This window comes from Bos taurus, chromosome 28, assembly GCF_002263795.3.
Source record: "Bos taurus isolate L1 Dominette 01449 registration number 42190680 breed Hereford chromosome 28, ARS-UCD2.0, whole genome shotgun sequence".
NCBI classification, from domain to species: Eukaryota; Metazoa; Chordata; class Mammalia; order Artiodactyla; family Bovidae; genus Bos; species Bos taurus.
In genome coordinates, this window is record NC_037355.1 from 14498130 (window position 1) to 14511313 (window position 13184).

The 13184-nt window shown below is 41.5% G+C and overlaps 1 long non-coding RNA gene across 2 annotated transcripts in view; it reads right to left on the bottom strand.

Moving 5' to 3' along the window:
- The window catches only part of LOC101906006 (uncharacterized), a 475458-nt gene that overhangs the window by 186280 nt on the left and 275994 nt on the right, over nt 1-13184 (bottom strand). The window lies entirely within an intron of this gene.

Sequence of the window (13184 nt, forward strand, 5' to 3'; positions counted from 1 at the left end):
TTTTGGAGACAGATTTCCAATGTGGTGGGTGGCTGTGCAGCCAGGAATCTGTCACAAATATGAAGAATGTTCAGAGAATGGGTAGAAGACCAGAGAGTTGCCCCAAGTACACAATCAGGTTAGTTACATCAAGAGTCAAGGGAATCATTAAAATACTAGAGGGTGTCGGTCAAATGGTCTGGTGAGTATGACAGTACCCATGGGGGCATGGGACTTATTGAATGTAGAAGAAATTCTGAGCTGAAAAGAAGAACCTCAGCAGCTTTCAAAATTGTGAGAGTGAAGATATTACTCTGTGAAGAAAAATGGCTCAGTTTAGTTCTTTTTCAACTTTGATCTTAAATGTAAACTCTAGAAAAACAATTGCTTATAGGACTGTACTCTTTCTATGAATGATCAGATGCCTCCAGGCATGGAGGGCAGTGTTTTGTCTTTTAACACAGTTCAAAGCCAAATAGAACTATATTGAGGAAGTGTTTCAAAAATGTAAAACAAAACAAATCAACATAATAAAATGCAGTATCAGAAACAGCAAGGACCTAACAGAAGCAGAAGATATTAAGAAGAGGTGGCAAGAGAACACAGAAGAACTGTACAAAAAAGGCCTTAATGACCCAGATGATAACAATGGTGTGGTTGCTCACCTAAAGCCTGACATCCTGGAGTGTGAAGTCAAGTGGGCCTTTGGAAGCATTACTATGAACAAAGCTAGTGAAGGTGATGAAATTCCACTTGAGTTGTTTAAAATCCTAGAAGATAATGCTGTGAAAGTGCTGCACTCAATAGGCCAGCAAATTTGGAAAACAGCAGTGGCCACAGGACTGGAAAAGTTTAACTTTCATTCCAATCCCAAAGAAAGGCAATGCCAAAGAATGTTCAAACTACCATACCATCTTGCTCATTTCACATGCTAGCAAGATTATGCTAAAAATTCTTCAAGTTAGGCTTCAGCAATATGTGAACCAAGAACTTCAAGATATACAAGCTAGATTTAGAAAAGGCAGAGGTTCCAGAGATCAGATTTCTTTTTTTTTTTTTGAATTTTTTTAAAATTTTATTTTATTTTTAAACTTTACAATATTGTATTAGTTTTGCCAAACATCAAAATGAATCCGCCACAGGTATACCCGTGCTCTGGATCAGAGAAAAGCAAGGGAATTCCAGAAATACATCTATTTCTGTTCATTGACTACATGAAAGCCTTTGACTGTGTGGATTATAACAAACTATGGAAAATTCTTAAAGGATGGGAACACCAGACCATCCTACCTGTCTCCCGAGAAACCTATATGAAGGACAATAAAAACAGTTAGAACTGGACATGGAACAAAGGACTGGTTCAAAATTGGGAAAGGAGTATGTCAAGGCTGTATATTGTCACTCTGTTTATTTAATTTATATGCGGAATACATCATGTGAAATGCCAGGGGGATGAATCACAAGCTGTAATCAAGATTGTTGGGAGAAATATCAACAACCCCAGAAATGAAGATGATACCACTTTAATGGCAGAAAGTGAAGAAGAACAAAAGAGCCTCTTGATAAAGGTGAAAGAGAAGAGTGAAAAAGCTGGCTTAAAACTCAACATTCAAAAAACTTAAGATCAAGGCATCCAGTCCCATAACTTCATGGCAAATAGATGGGGGGGGGAAGTTGAAACTGTGACAGATTTTATTTTCTGGGCTCCAAAAGTATCACAAACAGTGACTGTAGCCAAGAAATTAAAAGATACTTGCTCCTTGGAAGAAAAGCTATGACAAATCTAGACAGTGTATTAAAAAGCAGAGATATTACTTTGCCAACAAATGTCTGTATAGTCAAAGCTACGTTTTTTCCAGTAGTCATGCACAGATGTGAGAGCTGGGCCATAACGAAGGCTGAGCACTGAATAATTGATACTTTCAAACTGTGGTGCCAGAGAGAGCCCTCTGGACTGCAAGAAAAAAATCAAATCAGTCAATCCTAAAGGAAATCAACCCTGAATATTGATTGGAAGGACTGATGCTAAAGCTGAAGCTCTAATACTTCAGCCAACTGATGTGAAGAGCTGACTCACTGTAAAAGTCCCTGATGCTGGGAAAGACTGAGGGCAGGAGGAGAAGAGGGAGAAGAAGTTGAGATGATTGGATGCCATCACTGACTCAACTGACGTGAGGTTGAACAAACTCCAGGGGATAGTGAAGGACAGGGAAGACTGGCGTGCTGCAGTCCATGGGGTTGCAAAAAGTTGGACATGACTTAGAAACTGAACAACAGGGAATGTTGGGCTTTCTTGGCAGCTCAGTGGTCAAGAATCTGCCCGTCAGTGCAGGAAACACAGATTTGATCCCTGGTTTGGGAAGATTCCCCTGGAGAAGGAAATGGCAGCCCACTCCAGTATGCTTGCCTGGAAAATCTCATGGACAGGGGAGCCCAGCAGATTCCAAGAGTTAAAAGAGTTGGTGAGTAAAACAACAAACAACCTCGATAATACAGGATAATATACTTATTTCAAGGTCTGTAGCCTTAATTATATATGAAAAATCCCTTTTCCATGCCAAATAATAGGTTCTGGGGGTTAGGGTGTGGGATCATCGGGTACATGAGGGAGAGTGGATCATTATTCTGCTGACCACAGACAGGGGTGACTCTGATGAGGTGGGAAAGTAACCACATCTTTGGAAGACCGTGTGTGGCTGCTATGTGCTGGAACGAGGTTCTCGTTTCTCTTTTCCAGTTTGGATTGACTCCGTGGCCAGTGCTGTGCTAACTGGAGGCTAAAGTGGGGCTCTGTCTCTGTGGCTCTTTGATAGAGAGGGTGATAGAGGACTGATTGCTTTTCATTACCCTCAATGGCGCCCCTGGCCCCAGGCAACTTAACCCCTATGCAACAGTAATTAAAAACCAATTTGTCCCCTTTTCACTGTTTATTTGAAGACACAGACCAAGATAAAAGAGACTTTGACTTCCTCCAGATTCTGCCAAGCCTTAGTTTCTACCATCCTTTTCTTATACTTGATTTTCAGTTAATTGCACATAAAAAGATATGACAGATTCCACATCTGTTCTCTTTAACTGCCTTCATCATATACATTTATAAAGGTGAAACTTGTTCCAGACCAATTCTTTAAATTATCTTATTCTCTATTATAGAGAAGAAATTTTAAGACAATCCAGTATTTCTCAGACTTCTGATCTTTCCACACTGGTCCCATGCTCAGTCAATCTTCCTCAGGAACACCTCTCATGAGAATAAGTGCTCTTCGTAGAATCACAGTTTGAGAACAGTGGATTGAGTCAATCTCTGTAATTTTATAAACTAGGAAACCGATACTAGAATAGGTTAAGTGCTACTTGACCAATATCATACAGCTACTTAGCTCAAAATTTAGGATTTGACCCCAATACTACTTCTGTCTACACTTTTAAGCTTTAGACTCTACATCAATTAAGTTTCAAATTTAATCTCAGAATTTCAATTTTTCCTTTGTTTAAAGCAAAATAATTTTTCATATGTTTCTTGTTGTTTTGTGTAGTTATTTTTTGTTGTTGTTTAGTCCTATATTTTAAGAGACTTTACTATCTTTATTGGAAAAAATAACATTCAAGGACCAGACATTGACATGTAGTCTCTTTCTATGCCCCCATATCAACTCTTTTTTACAGACAGAGATTAGCTTTGTGGGCTCATGTTTCCTTTTTTTGTCTGTTCTTTTTATCTTCCTTGTACGACTCACACTCCCCACAATTTCTCTTCACTTCTAGTTCTCTTTCTTTAATAATATTCCTCACTCTGCACGCCTCCTCAATTCCCCCAGGGCCAAGACTAAGAAAGGGCAGACACAAATAGCTGCATGGTGGAGGCTGACTTAATTGCTTGGTCACGGTGTTACTTGGGCCTTCTCTGAATCCCTCCTCCAGATGCTTACCTAATTTTCCTCCTCCTTGCTCTATTTTTTTTCCCTTTGAAAGAAAATGTAGATGGCCCAGCCCATCTACATCACAGCTTTCTGTCAGCTCAGGCAAGGAGTTAGCTTCCCTTAAAGATGGCTATATCAAGCATTTTTGTAGTGCCTTTCCCCTCAGCAATTGAAAACCTTCTGCGGGGGAGAGATTTGCCATCTTTATTATGACCTGTTGAAGATCCTGATCATGAACACATAATAACACCACTCTGCCCTGCTGTTTTTTTCTGCAATGATGCTCAGCAAACTTGGTCAGTAGTTGAATTCACTGAGAAAGGCCAAGTGTCAAAAGGATAGTAGGGCAAGAGAATTGAGGAAATTAACAAGAGAGTGCTCAAAGTAACAGAACATGGAATTTAAGTAGGATAGGGAAGGGAGTAAAGAAAGGAAGACACTGCTGAGTGAGAAATTGTGAGGGTGGTCCAGTGGATTCAAGGGGCTGGTTCAACAGAGAAAACTGAACGAGCCACCTAGAAGGATAACACCTGTGAGGAGTGCGAGCTGTTGATTTTTAAGGTAGAACTGTTTTGGGTGATAACAAAGTCCAGAGAGTGACAATAAAAACACACGACTAAAACTGTGAGTGAAGTGAAGGTGACTGGAGATGAAGAGCTCAAGGAACCCAGCAGCCAGGATGCTGAGTGTTAGCATAAGTAAAGTGACATGAGATGCTGACATTAGAATCTGAGTACAGAGACAAAGATTTGGTAGATACAGTGTTCTTGCCTGGGGAATCCCAGGACGGGGGAGCCTGGTGGGCTGCCGTCTATGGGGTTGCACAGAGTCAGACACGACTGAAGCGACTTAGCAGCAGCAGTAACAGAGAGGAATAGAGAGGATGGTAGAACCAAAAGCAAGAGTCTTAATGGTACAGGCATTTTTACAAAAGAGTGCAAGAACAGTGGTGTGGAAACGTCAGTGAGGAGCAAGGAGGCCCCTCCAGCTCAAGAATATGAAGTTGAGCCAATTCTCCTTGAGAAAGCTGTATAGAAAGCTGTATCTCCAGGAGAGAACCAGCATTCTACAAAATGGGGACAGAATACAGCCAACCCTTTCTATCTGCAGGGCCAACCAACCATGGATTGATTCTGGGCGGTTGAACACTGGGATGTGAAATATGTGAATTTTTAGAGCTGGCCCATGGTACCTCACCACCCTCTATAAGGGATTTGAACATCCAAGGATTCTAGTATCCATGGAGGTCTTGGTACTAATTATTGCAGACACTGAGGGAGACTACATTATGGATTTATCAGAATTAAATGTGATAGTGAGCGTGGAAATGCCTGCCATATAAAATAAAGGTTTTATACACTAAAAAAAATACAATTTACAATGCACATGATATCATGTTAAATACATTTTGTGCATTATCTCATTTAATCCTACCAGCTGGGATGTCAAGTACTACTATTATCTGTATTTTATAAAAGAAGCAGCTGGGTTTTAGAGGGGTTAAGTCACTTGCACAGGTCTCTAAGCTCAAGGTGTCAAATGTGAACATTAGCAGTCTGAGGTCAGAGCCCACACTTTTGAATACTAGTATAAGCTATTTCTTTTTTTGAAAACAGCTTTATCAGGTTCTTATATGTGAATGAACTCAAGAATTTCTTTTGAAGTCATTTAAAATAAGCTTAAATTAAGTTAGGCAAAATTTGGAGGTAAACATAAAAATTCTCAAAAGTGCAGTGTTCATTTTCAGCATGAAAATCACACTACCATCAAATCCTATTTATAGGGCCAGGAAAGGGGATTAAGACCAGTTAATATATTTTTTTTTGAGCCTCGTGCTTCAAGGCAAGTCTGCAAAGCTATTTTGGACTGTCTGACCATGAATGATGACTCTGAAATAACAGTGTGAGTCAGGGAAGAGATGAGGATGAATTTGGAGTAAACGTAGCTGACAGTGGGAGAAGGTAGAAATAGAAGGAGATACGTTGGCAGGTGTGGAATGGTGGGAGGGTTAGAAAGGGAGAACCAGGGGCTCTAGCTGCCTGCATCTCCTTAACGTGGATCCGAGAGAGAGGAGGGGGCTGAGTTCCATCCTTTGTGGGTCTTCAAAGTGGAGACCTGTCACTTGCATTGAGCATGGTCTCTGGGCTACTGGGGACATGCAAGCATAATTTAGGTCCAGGGATTGCAGAATTCTGAGTTCATCCCTCAGAGGGAAATGTCAGCAGCGGTAATTAACGCTCAAGTCACAAGAACCTTCACCTGGCCTTGGGTGCTCATCTGGACCTCCTGGTCCTCATATAACTCTCAGACTGAAATCTGGGTGAATGTTCTCATTCTTTCCTTCTCTCAGGAGTAAGTCTCCAGTACCTCAATGCAGTGCTCTAGAATTCTGACGTTAGGATGGTGCCCTCAGCCATGGGCACTGTGTGGAGATGGAAAGGGTGCATATTCAAACTAAGAACATTCTAGATCACATCCAGGGATGGTGTAATGGTGAGAGCATTACTCCCTCCACCAATGGTTGATGTTGGAGGGAAGATGATCATAAGAAAGGATTAATGGAGTGAATATTGACATTTCCCTTGTCCCATCATTGAAGGGACTAAAATGGTATCTCAACTGATTCTTAATCCTTCAGGATCTTGTCTTATTTTCCTCACCAGGTTTGTCCCAGGAATATGAAGTAAAGGAGTTACTTTTCCAGTTTATGAAATGAAATGATCAGCCCAAATGAGCTGGTAGTACTATCTTAAGTAGAGAAGACTTTAAAAAATACATTCAGAGCCAAAGAGCTACGTAGAAATTTTTCCAAAGTACCCAGTGAGAACTTCCAGACAGCCACAACTTTTTTTTTTTCCATTTGTTTTAAAAGCCTAGTCCCTGAATTGCTTGGTTCTGAGAATCTTTTGGGAAAGACAAAACTCTTCCTGGCAGGTACTGAGATGTTTGGTTTGTTTTTGCTCTGCACTGATCCTAGGGATGTTGAGAGGCATGTTTTCATGCAATAGATAGAGAAGTCGCTCAGTCATGTCTAACTCTTTGTGGCCCCATGGACGATAGCCTAATAGGCTACTCCATCCATGGGATTTTTCAAGCAACAGCACTGGAGTGGGTTGCCATTTCCTTCTTCAGAGGATGTTCCCGACCCAGGGATCGAACCTAGGTCTCCTGCATTGCAGGCAGACGCTTTACCGTCTGAGCTACAGAGGGAAGTGTTTTCATGCAAACCACACTTTAATAAAAAGATGACTATGGTCAGATACAGTCCCATGGGGTATCTAAAAAATTTGTTGGAAAACCGAAGGCTTCTGTAGCCAATTCTGCCAGGCTCACAGATGGGGCTTTCTGGAAGGTTCTATACCAATTCTGTCTATTCTGATTAGGGTGGCAGTTTCTAGAATTTTCAGTTATGGTTTGTCAGTTTTTCCATTAAAGATCACGGCTTCTCAGAACAAAAACTTCTGGTGTGTTTCTAATCCCCCCAAGTATTGCTGATGACAGGCGATCCAACAGCACGCAACACACATCCTGCTCTGTATCTTTGCCTCCCTTATTGGTGTGAAATTTCAAGTTCTGTGAGTTGAGTCTTTCCACATGATCCCATACAACTGACCTGAGATCCAGGATATCTATGGACAGAAAGCAGAACATCACATTTTCTGCTTTTTGGAATTTGAGAAACTTTCTATAATGGGGTAAGAGATTCCTGGCATGTAACTTGCAAAAAATTTTAATTGTTTTATTTCTTTTTGAAAAAGTCAGCATTGTTGACCAGATGTGCTGCTGTCAGCACCCAGAACAAAAAAGAGCCTGATTCTGTCAGGAAGCCTACATTAGAGGTCAAGCCCTTTCACTGACTAAGCTGGATGGCCCTGGGTGATCACAGACTCTTCATGGGAAATGGCTTCCCCTTTGGTAAAATGAAATGGCTTGGAATCTAAGCCTCTCCTAGTTTTCAAATTCAGAAGATTCTGGACAAAATCAAACTATCTTGTCATAGGTTTCACAGTAATACTACATATCACCAGTAGATGGCAGAGTCGCATTATCATCTGAAACTGATACTGTGATGCGATACCGGTAATCCCAATGGTGATGAAGCTTACCCATGTAGGTACAGTAAAATAACTAAGAAAGAAAGAAAGTAAGAAAAGGTTGTTCTTAACCATCATCTTAATGGACCTTTAGGCAAACACTCTTGGTTACCATTAAACCCGATGGGTACTCCACTCTTAAGACAATGGACATCCTTTCAAACTATATTTTGAAAGGCAATGTATGGACAGAGGAGCCTGGCAGGCCACAGTCCAAGGGATTGCAAAAAAGCTGGACATGACTTAGTGACTAGACAACAACAAATACCCCCTGGAGCAAATTATCCATTTTTTTCTCTTATTCTCATTTATTAATTCAACAACTCTCTGTCAAGTCCATTATGTTCCAGATCTTAGATAAGTGCTGAGGACACAGAAATAAACAAAAAGGATATAAAGTCAGCACTCAGGAAGCTCATCCTCCAGAGAGACCACTGAACAAGTCATTGACATTGGAGTGAAAATCCGCCAAGAAGTCTACAGGTAGAACACGTAATGTGGGTGGTGAGAGGTAAATAGTGTTGAGAATAACTTCCTTGGTGAAGTACTGGGTATTTGAGAATAAGCAAAGCTTGATTTGCCACCTGATGCAAAGAGCTGACTCATTAGAAAAGACCCTGATGCTGGGAAAGATTGAAGGCAGGAGGAGAAGGGGACGACAAGAAGACGAGATGGTTGGATGGCATCACAGACTCAGTGGACATGAGTTTGAACAAGCCCTGGGAAATGGTGAAGGACAGGGAAGGCGGGCACGCTGCAGTCCGTGGGGTTGCAAAGAGTCGGACATGACTGAGTGACTGAACCACAACAACAAAGCTTGATTTAACAAACAAAAACGTTAGTTGGGGAAGGAACTGGTCCAGGTGGCAAAACAGCGTATGCCAAGATTCATAGGCAAGAGAAGGTAAGGAGCATTATAGGAGCAAAAGAAACCAGAATGCTTGTGGCATAGACCCAGGCAGAAGGTAAGAAGAAGAGGAGGAAACTAGGTCTCATGAGATCATCTAGGCCATGAAAAGGAGAAAACTGGTTTCACAGAATTCTTGACTTTCCATGATTGCATCAGCAAGGGTGCTTTTATCAGACTAGCTAGCTGGAATCTTGGTGGGTAGAGAAGCTTGGACCAATAATAGTAAGAGAGAGAACAGGTTCATTTTGACTGAAAAGTAGAGGAACATGGAGATCGGAGAATCAAAACTGGCTTATATATGAAAAGAATATTCATTGCATTTCTGGGATTAATCAATCTATCCCTAGCTGGCCAGCACTCAAGATGGCATGTTAGCCTGTCAAAGTGACACAACCACCTCTGTCATGACTGTTCCCTTGGCTCTATTCTTAACACTAGTCATAGCTACCTCTGGGCCAGACCCTGGGATTGCCACTTGTCATGCAAGGATTTGCCGCACTGTGGGGCCACAGAACTTGGCTGAAGAGGCCTGTGTCGCCCCTCATTTGCCTACCATCCCCTCACTCATCAGGACCCTGTATCCATTAAGCAATTGTTTTTTCTCTGTAAATCTCAGTTCTTCAATAACATAGCTGCTTAGCAAATGACACTGTGAATTAGCTCCTGAAGTGTTTCTATGCAGTTGAGGGAATAAACAACATGTCATTATGGATTCTCTGGCCATAAAACCAAGACAGGTATTAGATTTTAAAGAATTACACGCTGCAGACAGGCGATCACTTAGTTTTAAAAGCCAGCTTAGGTCTGTAAATCTGCTATGAATCTTGAAATGGCCACAAAGTTGAAGGTAGACAAAGTTATATCCGTGAACTTAAATGTCTAGTCCATTCACCACTCCTCCTCCAGTTCTGTTTAAATGCCCAGAATAGTGAGTATTGTGTACCTCAACATTTGCTTGAAAGCGTGCAAAATCCAAAGTCAATGAATCTTTCTCCACTGCCTTTATGTGGAGCTAAGCATATTTACATAATGTAATTCTGTGTGTGAGAAATCAGAGATGCTTTGGGCCACTGGAAATTTTTCATTTAGCTCTTAGTGACATTCTGAGAATATGCACCAAAAAAAATCAAGAACTCTTTATTTTCAGAGCCTGGCTGCAGTTTGGCAGAATACAGTGGCCAATCATTTATTTTTGTCCATTTCCTTGCTTGATCTAACCATATGTCTCACTGAAGGTTACTATAAATATAATGAGGATCATTTGGGGATTCGAGCCCAAAGTCTTAGACAGTTTTATTAGTATTCATAAGTGTTTATGTTCCAGATGTAATCGTATTATTACATTTTTGTATATACACACATAAAATTCATAGGCTACTAATTTTATCAACTCAAGCATGCCCCCCACTCCTAGGCAGAAAAATACGTTAGAGATGATAAAAATAGAGACCTATCAGTATCTTGGCCACAGTGCTTCAAACAGAACTCATTTTTAACAGAATCATAGTGCTTAGGGTCAGTGTAACTCCACTGGTGGATCAAAGTGCCCTCCTCTCTCCATATGACTCTTCCTCCTGACCTGAAATCACCTCTAGAGACAATCATGGACAGTACCATCAGTTGAGAGACTGTTTTTCCACTGGAGAAGACATGAGGGATGACCTTTCCATTCATTACATACAATTATGGGTTATCTAAAGTTATGTATAATTCTCAGCGTATTAATAAAACACCAGTTTCTTCTTAACTCTCCCAAAATACAATTGTGTCTACTCTTATTTACATAAAAAGTGAACTGTTAGCAAACTAGGCGGCGCAGTTGGTAAAGAATCTGCCTGCCAATGCAGGAAACACAAGAGACGGGAGTTTGATCCCTGGGTGGGGAAAATCCCCTGAAGTAGGCAGTGGCAACCCACACCAGTATTCTTGCTTGAAAAATTCCATTGACAGAGGAGCCTGACAGGCTATAGTCAGTCCATGAGGTCTCAAAGAGTTGGACGAGACTGAGCACTGAGTTAAAAAAAAAAAAAGAAAGAAACTCTTCAATATATCCCATGTTACTGATGCCAGGTCATGGTATTTAAGACCAAGGTAAGATTCCAGAAAGGAGCCTAAAGGGCTTCCCTGAATATCTGAAGAATAATGAACTCCACAGACATTATTGTTAACTGGAATGCTCAGGGGAAGGGCCACAAGCAGCACTGGGTCAGTTCAGTTCACTCAGTCACGTCCAGCTCTGCAACCCTACGGATTGCAGCATGCAGGCTTCCCTGTTCATCACCAACTCCTGGAGCTTACTCAAATCCACATCCACCAAATCGGTGATGCCATGCAACCATCTCATCCTCTGTCGTCCCCTTCTCCTCCTACCTTCAATCTTTCCTAGCATCAGGGTCTTTTCCAAGAAGTCAGCTCTTCACATCAGGTGGCCAAAGTATTGGAGCTTCAGCATCTGTCCTTCCAATGAATATCCAGGACTGATTTCTTTAGGATTGACTGGCTGGATCTCCTTGCACTCCAAGACTCTCAAGAGTCTACTCCAACACCACACTTGAAAAGCATCAATTCATTGGCACTCAGCTTTCTTTATGGTCCAACTCTAACATCCATACATGACAACTGGAAAAACCTTAGCTGTGACTAGACAGACCTTTGTTGTCAAACTAACATCTCTACTTTTGAATATGCTGTCTAGGTTGGTCATAGCTTTTCTTCCAAGGAGCAAGAGTCTTTTAATTTCATGGCTGCAGTCATCATCTGCAGTGATTTTGGAGCTCTAAAAATAAACTCTCTCACTGTTTCCATTGTTTCCTCATCTATTTGTGATGAAATGTTGGGACTGGATGCCATGATCTTAGTTTTCTGAATGTTGAGTTTTAAGCCACTTTTTCACTCTCTTCTTTCACTTTCATCAAGAGGCTTTTTATTTCTTCGTTTTCTATCATAAGGGTGGTATCATCTGCATATCTGAGGTTATTGCTATTTCTCCTGGCAACTTGACTCCAGCTTGAGTTTCATCCAGCTTGGCATTTCACGTGAGGTACTCCACATAAAAGTTAAATAATCAGGGTAACATTACACAGCCTTGACATACTCCTTTCCCAATTTGGAAACAGTCTGCTGTTCCATGTCCAGTTCTACCTGTTGCTTCTTGACCTGCATACAGATTTCTCATGAGGCAGGTAAGGTAGTCTGGTATTCCTGTCTCTTGAAGAATTTTCAAGTTTGTTGTGATCCATGCAGTCAAAGGCTTTCAGTTCAGTTCAGTTGCTCACTTGTTTCCAACTCTTTGTGACCCCATGAATTGCAGCACGCTAGGCCTCGTTGTCCATCACCAACTTCCGGAATCCACCCAAACTCATGACCAGCGAGTTGGTGATGCCATCCAACCATCTCATCCTCTGTTGTCCCCTTCTCCTCCTGCCCTCAATCTTTCCCAACATCAGGGTCTTTTCAAATGAGTCAGCTCTTCACATCAGGTGGCCAGAGTATTCGAGTTTCAGCTTCAACATCAGTCCTTCCAATGAACACCCAGGACTAATCTCCTTAAGGATGGACTGGTTGGATCTCTTTGCAGTCCAAGGGACTCTCCAGCGTCTACTCCAACACCACAGTTCAAAAGCATTAATTCTTCAGCGCTCAGCTTTCTTTATAGTCCAACTCGCACATCCATACATGACCACTGGAAGAACCATAGCCTTGACTAGATGGACCTTTGTTGACAAAGAAATGTCTCTGCTTTCTAATATGCTGTCTAGGTTGACCACAACTTTCCTTCCAAGGAGTAAACGTCTTTTAATTTCATGGCTGCAGTCACCATCTGCAGTGATTTTGGAGCCCCCAAAAATAAAGTCTGCCACTGTTTCCCCATCTATTTGCCATGAAGTGATGGGACTAGATGCCATGATCTTAGTTTTCTGAATGTTGAGCAACTTTTTCACTCTCCTTCTTTCACTTTCATCAAGAGGCTCTTTAGTTCTTCTTCACTTTCTGCCATAAGGGTGGAAAGTGAAAGTGAAAGTGAAGTTGCTTAGTTGTGTCTGAGTCTTTGCGACCCCATGGACTGTAGCCTACCAGGCTCCTCAGTCCATGGGGTTTTCCAGGCAAAAATACTGGAGTGGGTTGCCATTTCCTTAGGTTATTGATATTTCTCCCCGCAATCTTGATTCCAGCTTGTGCTTCATCCAGCCCAGTGTTTCTCATGATGTACTCTGCATATAAGTTAAATAAGTAGGGTGACAATATACAGCCTTGACGTACTCCTTTTCCTATTTGGAACCA